Genomic DNA, 11,577 nt, shown 5'->3' on the forward strand with positions numbered 1-11,577 from the left:
TGGCTCAGCAAGCACATCAGATGGCATCGGCGGGACGGCCGATGTCCCCTATTTCACCTGCAATGGTGACAAATCCAATGAATATGGTTTCTCCTCAGTAGATACCGGTAGTTGATCAGCAGGTTGACTAGACTTCCAAGAGAGCAAAAGTAATGAGGGAGCAGTTTGGATTAAGACCAAAGCAGCAGTCTGTTATGTACAAGACTCTCTATCCTTCGACTTATGATCAGATTCCTCTCTCACACAAGTACAAGATGCCTGATTTCACCAAGTTTTCAGGGTAGGGAGAAGTTTCTACAATGGAGCACGTTAACAGATTCCTTCTGCGGCTGGGAGAAACAGCCAATCAAGACACACTCAGAGTTCGGTTGTTCTCCTTGTCTTTATCTGGATCGGCCTTTGCTTGGTTTACTACTCTGCCAGCAAATTCCATATTATATTGGGCCAATTTAGAAAGACAATTCCATCAGTTCTTCTTTTCTGGAATCACCGAGTTAAAGTTGACCGATTCGACTAGCTTAAGGCAGAGGTATAATGAATCAATGGCTGCTTTCATTCAGAGGTTCAGAGATGTCAAGAACCGGTGCTATAGTTTGATTCTGTCAGATCAGCAATTGGCTGATGCAGCCTTCAATGGACTCTTGCCACACATCAAGGACAAGTATGCATCGCAAGAGTTTGAGAGCATCAGCCAAATCGCGAGTCGAATGACAGGAGAGACTCGATCATACGAGCCTAGAAAGCCTTTTAAGAAGAAAGTGAACTTCATGGAATATTCTGCTGATTATGATTCTGATGAAGAACATGAAACAGTTGCATCGGTTGAGTGGATTCAGAACAACAAGAAGCCGATGATGTGTCCGTTTGGAAAAAAGGAACCCGAGTCGTACGGGTTTGATATCACCAAAGCCGATAAGATCTTTGACTTGTTATTGTCGGAAGGGTTGATCAAATTAAAGCCATATCACAAGATCCCGTCGGAAGAAGAGCTCAAGAATATGAAGTACTGCATGTGGCACAATGCCACGTCGCATGATACAAATGAGTGCAAAGTCTTCCGGCAGCATATTCAATTGGCCTTTGAGCAAGGGAAGCTGAAATTTGAAACTCCTAAGAGGACGATGAAGATTGATCAGCATCCGTTTGCCACCAATATGGTGGATATGGCCAAAGACAAGAGTCTTCCTCAAGCCAAGATCCTGACGTCATCATCGGCTAAGAAGTCTGGAGCCATTGATCCCAAGGCACAGATAACAGCCGATGAGGTCAAGGGGAAGGGTCCACAAGAAGATGCCGAACATTCTTCGGCACCACAGAGGCGTGTCACGTCTCAGATGCTGTTGAACAAGTTCCAGCGTGACCGTGAAAGACAGTAACGCAGAGAAGAGGAGGCACATCGATAGAAAGAACATTGGAGGCGTCCTTTCTTTGTTTACTGATGAGATGAAGGGTTGACATTGCCATTGGCATATGATTGTCCCGGGTGCAATGGTCAAGGCAGCCGATCATATATGAAGCCACGTCATGGTGATGTGTCTTACAAATGTGAGCGTACTCCTGTGCATGATCGGCTAGGAAAAAAGGTATCGGTGCCTGATCGACTGGGGGGCAGGACCATGCTACGTGACCCTGTTGGAAGAAGATTACTTGCGCATGATCGGCTAGAGCAGATGGCCGATGACAGGGTGCAAGATGATTAGCCGATGCGTAGTGATCTAGAATGTGAGCCGCATTCAGATCACACTAGTCAACCTCAATTTTGTCCAGGGGGTTTGACCAGATCACAGAAAAGGCGTGTTCAGAGACTACGCCAGCTGGAAATCATAGAAGAAGTACAAGAGCAAACTCTAAGTAAGAAAGGAGTCAAATCACAAGTTTGGCGTGTTAAGCCGAAAGCTGATGACGATCAAGATTCTGGATCATCGGTTGCGCCGGTTAACATGGTTTTTATAATGCCAAAGGAATTCATGGAACCAGATGACAAAGATCAAGAGCCAGAATTGGAAGAAGCCATGGCACAGTTGAATTTGGAGCCATTACCGGCAACATTTGAAAAGCCAGAGGATGATAAAATGAAACATCTTATGGCATTGTTTTTGAAGGGTTTTGTCGATGGCAAGCCAGTTACAAAGATGCTTGTTGATGGGGGTGCAGCTGTGAACATAATGCCCTATGTGATGTTACGCAAATTGGGAAAAAGTCAGGATGATTTGACAAAAACGGATATGATGCTCAAAGATTTCGAAGGAGTCGTATCTCCTGCATTGGGGGCATTGTGCATCGATCTAACAATTGGCAGTAAGACCCTACCACTTTCTTTGTTATTAATGGCAAAGGTTCCTACAGTTTACTCCTGGGTCGAGATTGGATTCATGCCAATTGTTGCATTCCGTCTACTATGCATCAATGTTTAATTCAATGGATTGATGATGCTGTCGAAGTAGTATCTGCCGATTTATCGTTCAGTGTGGCATCAGCTGAGGCTCACGTAGTAAGTTATGACCATATGAATTGCCTTTCTGATCAAGCGTGGGGAGAAGGATTTCTTTCGAGTAGCTGATTATGAAATTACATCGATGCAAGCTGGGAATTCTTCAGATGAATCTTTATCGATGAGGAACATGGCCGGTTGTGGTATCGGCCGGATTATTAGTTATAGCCAATACTAAAGAGTATTACCTTTAGTGCAAAAATTATGTAAAGCCGATTGTAAGTTAGATACATCGATTGTAACATGGCCGATGCGATATGAGTCGCCCTTAGAGCAATAAAATATAAAGAAAGCATGTTTCTGAAGTTTGGGCAGATTGTTTGCAACTTCCGAAGATTACAGTACAAAATATTAGAAGAAGTTTTTACAGTAATCCTAGATTCTCTTGGATCATTTTTATCGCACGCAGGCGAATCTGATCAACCTCTTGAATTATTTGGTTATCACTCTCCGATGAACCAGGGATCGGTCGCTGACTCTTGTGAAGCTGATATGCTCGACGAGCGTGATCTTGTTTTTCTCCTTCGAGTCTGGTGATGGCCGATGGAATTTGTGAAAGATCATGGTCTGCAGTGTCTATTGCTTGGTTTACTTGAGTAAGCTCCTGCAGAAGGCGATCACGCTTGGCTTCCAGTGCAGCTTTGTTTCTTCGGATAGCAGCCTGGGTGTCATTCAGAGATTTAATTTCATCACAAGATGACTTCACCAAAGCTTTAGAGTTGTCTCTCTGACTGGCAATATTTTCTTGCTGAAGGTGATCGGCGAGTTATTTCTGAGTGCTGAGAACTTGCACACGATGGCTCTCGATGAAGGCTGCGGGAGTTAACACTTCTTCAATTGATTCTGGGAGTTTGCCTTCCAGATCTTCTAAAATAGCACGAATCGGCTTAGCATTTCTGTCTAATTGGCCGATATCTTGATGCAGAAATTGAAGTGTCTCCTGAAGTTTGGTTTTAATATCATCAGACAACACAATTGATTCAGTTGATATTTCTCCTTCTTCTTCTTGAGATGTAGCCCCAATTTGGAAGGAGAACATACTGTTGTCTGGGGATTCTTGTGCCTAACAAGAGAATCAGAGTCAGAATAGCCGATAGAGAGCAATAGATGTTGTGGGATCGATTGAGAATAATGGTACTTACTTGCTTCAGGTTTATTTCATCAAAATTAGAGCCAGGAGGAGCAAGAGGCAATGGTGAGGAAGCTGGAATCATAATGCTCGGCTGATCAGATGATCCAATTAGTGCTTGATCGGCGAGCTAAAAAGTAATTGTCAGAAATTTGCAAAATGAGTTTGCAAATGAGTTCTGGAATTTTACCTGGATTAATGGGGAGTTTGTATTGGATTTCCTGGGAGCTGAAGGTGAATGTTGCACCTAATAGAGTCAAAGAAGAAGAAGTGTCAGATTTAGGGTCATGAAAGAATTCAAGCATTTACAGAATGGCTCAATACCTGAATAATTGATGATGTGCGAAGAGGTGTGCTTTGAGAATCTTCTTCTTCTCCTCTAGATTGATCCTTGGGGATGTCTTGATAATGAGAAGTGATGATATGGTTAGTGTCAAAGTAGGCACAGACATGAGAAAATTCAGAAAGGTTACCTTCTGAAGAAGAGGAAGGGAGACCCGTCAGATTATTTATCTGTGATGTTGCTATTAGAGATTGGCCTGGAGACTTCCTCTTTTTGTGAGTTGTTGTCTTGGTACTGGACAGCTTGTATTTCTTCCCACTAGCAACATCTGTGAGAGATGGAGCACCGTAGCCGATGTTGGGCTTGTCGGCTGGCAGAGCATAATCAATTGGCTGGCCGCTTCTGCTGACAGTTGGAGGATCGGAGCTATCATCCTATCAAAAGTGATTGTTAGAAAATGCAGATAAAAGATGTTGTGAAATGTCATAAGGATCGGTTTGGTTTGTACCTCATTCTCGGCTGCTTGGTAGTTATTGTTCAGAGCAATACAATACAGGTTGACAGATCTGTAGAAGAGATGCTCTTGCCATTCTGACCTCCATTGGGTAAAAGGGATAGTGATGAAAGGCGCAATCTGCCAGTCGGCTAGGAGTGTCATATCAATATTGGGTTCCAAGTCCTTCAGCCGATCGTAGGAGAGAGCATTGCTGATGGCTCCCTTGAACTGGACTTTGCCTGCAAATAAAGGGAGAGGTGGCACTTGGCCAAGTCCCAATTGCTTGGCTGCTGTTGATGGATTATAGAATTCAAAGGTGGGTGCCTCTTTGCCAGATGTGAAATTGGCTGGCAGGATTCTTGGAGAGATTATTTTCTTCCTGCTTTTTGTGGCATATTCATCGGTCTTCCAAGAATCAAGCTAGAATTTGAAGGGGTTTTCATAATTGGTATTCTCATCATGATATGCAAACCAGATGGTGGAGATTTCAGGGAAACCATTATAAAAGCACTTGAAAAAGTCAGTTATGCCAAAGGTCTTGGGGTCATTCGCAATCATTACAGCAGCTTCACCGAATGATGTGCATCAGCGGGTAATTGTATCCTCTTCTTCAAAGAATTCTTCTGATGGGAATTTCATCACTGACAAATCGACTACCATGGTCTTGTGCATGTACATGTGTAGCCATAGCTGAATGAACCACTAGGGGCCTTCAAGATTGGTGATCGGCTGATCATTTCTGAGTCGAACCGATACTTGGTAAAGCAAATGGTAAACTGCTCCCAAGAGGTGTTTACCAAGAGGAACTATGTTTCCATCGGCCAAAGCTTCGGCCAGCTTGAGATTATTATTTGTTGGGCCAACAGCTTTGCCACAAAAGATGAATTTTTCAAGCCACATATTGAGGAAGGCAGTGTGCTCTCCGGATGATACTGATCCAGTCTTCATGTTTTTGCTAATGTATCTGACGGAGGTACATCCGGGTACCTCCCAGCCGAGTAGTTATCTCCTGACTGGGTGCCTACTCGGCCAGGGGCACTCTGCACGACTACCCGGCGGACAGGCACTCGGCTGGACGTCGGAAGGTTCCTCTGTGGATCAGGATCAAGGCGCGGATATGTATTCTAGATATCTAGGGATCTCAACCGACCTGATTTCATGTAACAACCCAAATAGATATCATCCCTTACTTGTAAACCACGGCACCTGGCCTATAAAGGCGCCATGAGGGTACCCATAGAACGCATCGCATCATCCCATCTCATTCATCATCAAGCTCATACAATACACACAACACAGGACGTAGGGTATTACTCTCCCGAGCGGCCTGAACCTGTCTAAACCCTAGCGTCATCTCGTAACCATCTAGTTCTTAGCTCCAGAATCCTCCCTTCACCTACAAATCTACCACCGGGCATGCCCCTGGTGGACATACCGGATAAGCAATCCGACAGTTGGCGCGCCAGGTAGGGGAGATTTCTCAGGAGTCCTTACAACGAGCTCGATGGCATCAAGATCCGGCTTCTTCTTCTCCACCAACGTTAGCATCCAGATGGAGGCCGCCGCCGGATTCTCCTTCACCTTCGGTAGTTTCCCGGAAACTACGGTTCCCCGGAACCCACCCACCAGCACCTCGAGCACCGAGAGCGGCAACTCAACTAGCGTCAGATCCAATCTGACAGCTCAGAGCTCCATCGCTCGTCGAGTTTCCGAACTCGAAATCAACGATCCTCCAATCATTCGCCCCAGGGCAATGCGTCGCCCTGTCATCTCCAATACCGATCTAATCTCCGGAATAGAACGTGTCAGCAGATTCATCACCAAGTGCATTCAACTCGGCGAAAGTGTGCTGGGTCGTCCAGGCGACTCGGCCATCGCACCATATGGGCTACGCAATAGTCCCGCGGTGTACTCGGATCAGGTCCGCGTACGCATGGGAAATCTACGCATCACTGAGTTGGATCAGTCCTACTCGGAGCAGATCCGATCTGACTCGCCCTCATCGCCTGAGGCTGAGTACGAGGTTGCTGTCTTCACCCTCCTGACCAACCGCAACAACCCCAACGGCCGTTGCCAGATCTCGGTCGTCTCGTTGGACTCTGACTCCTTCACTGGCAAGGACGACTAGCAGTGGGCGGAGCGTCTTCACCGCAATGGCCTCCGCGCGGATCGTCGGGCCAATGAGGAAGCCATCCGGCAAGGTGAAGAAGATCTTGAGAATGCCGAGCGCCGCAACCCCAGGGTTGGACGGCGGTGTCCATCTCCACCGAGGCCCAGGAACCTCGAGAACGAGTTCGTCCTGGACTATGACGGCCACCAAGTCTTCGCCACACCATCCGCCAACATGGCCGCCATGCTCCAGGTATTCGAAGGTCTCCCCCAAACTCCCGAGATCGAAAAAGCTCGCGCTCGTCTCCACGTTGCAGCAACCCAGGCTTAGGGCCTAAGAAGGGAGTACTCCAACTACCGGGCGCAGTCGAGCTCCAACCTCTCGGTGCGCCCCCACCGCCGCGACGAGGAGGTCGACCAACCAGATCTCCGCGATCGCCTTGGCGACCACGATCTTCGACCCCGCATCGATAACCGCCATCGCGAACGGGACGACGCCGAGCGGGAACGACGTCATCGCTACGACGAGGAGCACGGTGCACCCTGCGCCAACCGGACGGACGACCTCGACGGCTTCTCCGCCTTCTTCGACAGGTTGCGAGCCATCTAGTGGCCCGCTACCTTCAAGCCGGTCGGCATCGAAAAATTCGATGGCGAATCCAACCCCAAGACGTGGCTGCGCACCTACACCATCGCCATCCAAGCTGCGAACGAAAACAATGACATCATGGCGGCATACTTCCCAGTGATGATGAGCCGACAAGCACAGAACTGGCTCGAGTTCCTCCCTGCCGGCTCGATCAACAGCTGGCAGGACCTCTGCACCTCCTTCGTCCAGTACTACCAGGCAGCCTGCCCAGGCCCCAAAACTAGATGGGATCTGGGCAGCGTCACGTAGCGTCCTTCCGAGTCCCTGCTTGACTATATCAAAAGGTACTTTGCTAACCGTAACACGATTACGGAGGTTGATGACAGGGATGTGATCTACCACTTCCACCAAGGCCTCTATAGTATCAAACTATGGAGGAAGATGTTTGAAAGCAACCCCAAGACTGTCTCCGATATGATGGCCGTCGTCAACAAGCACGCCAACATGGAGGACGCCGAACGCGCCCACCGACGCCACAAGGACCGTTGCGAGCCCACCGATCGTTCCTGCCAAAGGGATGACAACTCGGCTCGCCCAGGCGGAGATCGTCCTCCACAGCATGACAAGAACCGCGACCGCGCCGAGTCATCCAAGGCCCGCGATCGCAAGTACGGACCTGACAACACCGTCACCATCGCCGATCGACCCCAGTAGTGCACCTCCCTCGACCAGGAGGAGCTCGACAGTATCCTTGATGCCAAGTGCCCTTGGCACAAGGATGCCAACCACACGGCGCATGAGTGTCGTGCCCTCTCCAACAGTGTCGCTCCAGAGGAGCCCAAGCGACCCAGGCTCGACGATCGCGAAAGGTCGGGTAGCTCCAGAAGCTCCCGTGGCCACGGTCGAAGGAACCGCTCGACCAGGCGAGACGAGGAGAACCAGCAAGGCAACAGATCGCCCGGCACCTTCCAGGAGGAGCAACGGGTGGTCAACATCATCTTTGGAGGCTCCAGCGTGCTATCCTACAAGCGCAGCATCAAGCTGCACAACCGCTACATCAACTTGGTGTTCAGGTACCCGGTCGAGCCGCTGCGCTGGTCCGAGATCCCCATCACCTTCGACCGATGCGACCACTAGGTGCACCTGCCCAGGCCGGGTGCTTATCCACTCGTGGTCAACCCAGTGATCCGCCAGATCCGTCTGGCCAGGGTACTCGTTGACGGGGGCAGCACCCTCAACATCATCTTTGCCAAGACCTTGGAGGACATGGGGTTCGACATGGCCAAGTTGGTCCCTTCGAATTAGGCCTTCTACTGCATCATCCCGGGCGCTGGCTCGACTTCGGTCGGCAAGGTCACCCTCACGGTCGCCTTCGGCACTCGGGACAACTACCGCACGGAGTCCATCATCTTCGAGGTGGCGCCGTTCGAGACCTCCTACCGTGCCATACTTGGGAGACTAGCTCTCGCCAAATTTATGGCGATTCCGAACCATACGTATCTTCTCCTGAAGATGTCGGCTCCGAATGGAGTCGTCTCCATCCATGGCGACATCCAGACATCTCACTTCTGCGAGACGGAGAACATCAACACCGCCGAGGCCTCGGAGAGAAGCAGCAACCAGGCCTTGGTCGCCCAGGCGGCAAAGGCCCTCATGAAGGATCAGCTCCAGATCCCTTCCAACAACCCTGCGTTAGGGTCGTAGATGCACCCTGACAGCCAGACGAAGGCGATTGTCCTCAATGACAGCCACCCTGACAAGACCACCTTGATTGGGGCCGAGCTCGACTCCGCATAGGACGCGCCAATTGGGACATCTTCGCATGGAAGCCCTTCGTCATGCCAGGCGTACCAAGGGACTGAGCACTCCATGGATCTCAACGAGAAGGCACGGCCCGTCAAGCAATGGCTACGCCGCTTTGCTCAGGATCGGAAGGAGGCTATTAGGGTAGAGGTAGCCCGACTCCTAGCCGCTGGTTTCATCTGAGAAGTCACACATCCAGAGTGGCTGGCAAACCCAGTCCTTGTAAAAAAGAAAAAATGGTGAATGTAGAATGTGTGTTGACTATACATATCACAACAAACACTGCCCTAAAGATCCCTTCCCTCTCCCACGCATCGACCAGGTTGTTGACTCAACAGCCGGGTGCGCGCTCCTCTCTTTTCTTGACTGCTACTCAGGTTACCACCAGATCGCCTTGAAGAAGTCGGATCAAGAGAAGACCTCCTTCATCACACCCTTTGGGGCGTACTGCTACAAAACCATGACGTTCGGCCTCAAGAACGCGGGTGCTACCTACCAGAAGGCTATCCAGAAATGCCTCTAGGGGCAAATCGGGCGCATCGCCGAGGCCTACGTAGATGATGTCGTCATCAAAACAAGGTTCAATGATCAGTTCATTGCCGACATCCAATAAACATATGAAAATCTTAGGAGATTCAAATGGAAGCTAAACCCCACCAAGTGCGTGTTCGGCGTCCCGGCCGGGAAGCTACTCGGCTTTATCGTAAGCAGTCGGGACATCGAAGCCAACCCAATGAAGATCAGTGCTATCAGATTCATAAAGCCACCCAGGTGCAAGAAGGATCTGATGAAGCTTACAGGGTGCATGGCCGCCTTGAGTCGGTTCATCAGCCGACTCGACGACAGAGGCCTGCCCTTCTTCAAAACTTCTCAGGAAGTCGGACAAGTTCGAATGGAACGAGGAAGCCACCACAACTTTTCAGTAGCTCAAAGACTTTCTCACAACTCCACCCATCCTCACAGCTCCAGAAGATGGGGAGACGTTACTCCTCTACATCGCGGCAACTACGCACGTGGTCAGCACCGCCCTGGTCGTCGAATGAGACGAGCCAGGCCATGAGTACAAGGTACAACGACCCGTCTACTTCATCAGTGAAGTACTCGGCAAGTTCATGTTGCGCTACCCCTGTTGGCACTCCTTAGCCTAAATAAATTACTCCACAAGCATACATAGACCGATGTAGCCTTCATCAGGGAGTATACCTGGGATATCGAATCCAAGGAACAGTAAAGCTTTGACCAAATCTAGAACTACTCAACCGGACACACCAGAAGAGAAAAGGTAAGAGGGAAGAGGGCCTAACTCCAGATAACTTACTATTCTACCTAGCGACAAGCTAACTACTGACTCGATCTACTTCGGCGGCCTCAGGGAAGGACTCAGACTGGGGTGAGAAGGGAGTCCAACGGCAGTCAGCACTACAGCTATGAAAACACCCAAACGTGGTGGACTATGAGGGACTGACAGGGCTGTCACCATCTGCCAGCTACCACAATTGTACCATGGGGTGGAACACAACCTGAGATAGCTAACCAAGTCTGGGCACCAAGCCCACAACTATCGAGCTACTTGCTCCTACCGTGTACTTAGATAGAAAGCAACCTCAGATAAGTAGAACTTGCTACTTACGCAGACTCAGGAACTCGTAGATCAAAGAAAGTAAATAAACAAGTAACTAATGCAGAAAGTAAAGCTAGCGAGAAACTAAAGTTGAGACGAGGAACTTACTCAAAGATATATTCCTCTGAGGTGGATACAAAAGATGGAGTAAGACCCGAGAGAACTCAAGCCCGCTCCTTTAAGCTTGGTTTGCACCAATCCTTCTCACCTCACTCTCTCCCTATTCTAATAAAAAGAGGATTCAAGAGTGAACACTTCTCTCAAGTGGATGGCGTATGTGACAAGTGAGAGAGTGAGTCCTATTTATAGTACTTCGAGGTCAGTTCAGAGAGTGGCGTCAGTTGTAAGCCGGTAAGTCAGTTAAGCTTAACTTCCACGCCAAGGGGGAGCTCCAGAGGCTGCCATGTGGGGCCGGCCGGCCTTCCCTAGGTCGGCTGACCTGGGGATCGGACAATCTGGCACCGACCTTCCTCTGGATGGATTGGATTCTCTCCTGGAGTCGGCTGTGAGCTACTAGGCATTTTCCACGTGACTCTTAGGCCAGCCGGCCTCACCTAGGCCGGTCGGCCTGGCTCTGGCACATCTCGGCCCTCTGTTGTCGTGTCACGTTGATCCAGGGTCTTGTGATGCTCCTCAAGTCGGTTAGGGCCTTGGTTGAGTGGTTTGTCACTAATTGTAGACCCGAATAGACTTTGTTCATGCCTTTCGATTTTGATTGATTGTAATCGTGTCAAGCACTTCATCCTTGATTGATATATTGTTCAGGACCATCTCCGAGGAGTTGCACGGTGGAATTGCTCAGAGGTAGGCCGGCCGGCTGGGGATTTCTCCATTTTGGCTCAATTTTGTATGTTGTGTTCTTGAAATCACAACTGCACCAAAACTTGTGGAACTCATTAATGTTAGTGAAAATTGGTGTATTATGGTCCTGAGAGCCTGAAATCCGAAGGAATGTTGGCAGTAGAAATCACTGAAAATGACCGCCAACACACCTCCACACCTAGACTTTGCTCGTCCCGAGCAAAAAGAGTCGAAACAGATCCTGAGGATCAAGCA

The sequence above is a fragment of the Panicum virgatum genome, chromosome 8K (assembly GCF_016808335.1).
Source record: "Panicum virgatum strain AP13 chromosome 8K, P.virgatum_v5, whole genome shotgun sequence".
NCBI lineage: Eukaryota > Viridiplantae > Streptophyta > Magnoliopsida > Poales > Poaceae > Panicum > Panicum virgatum.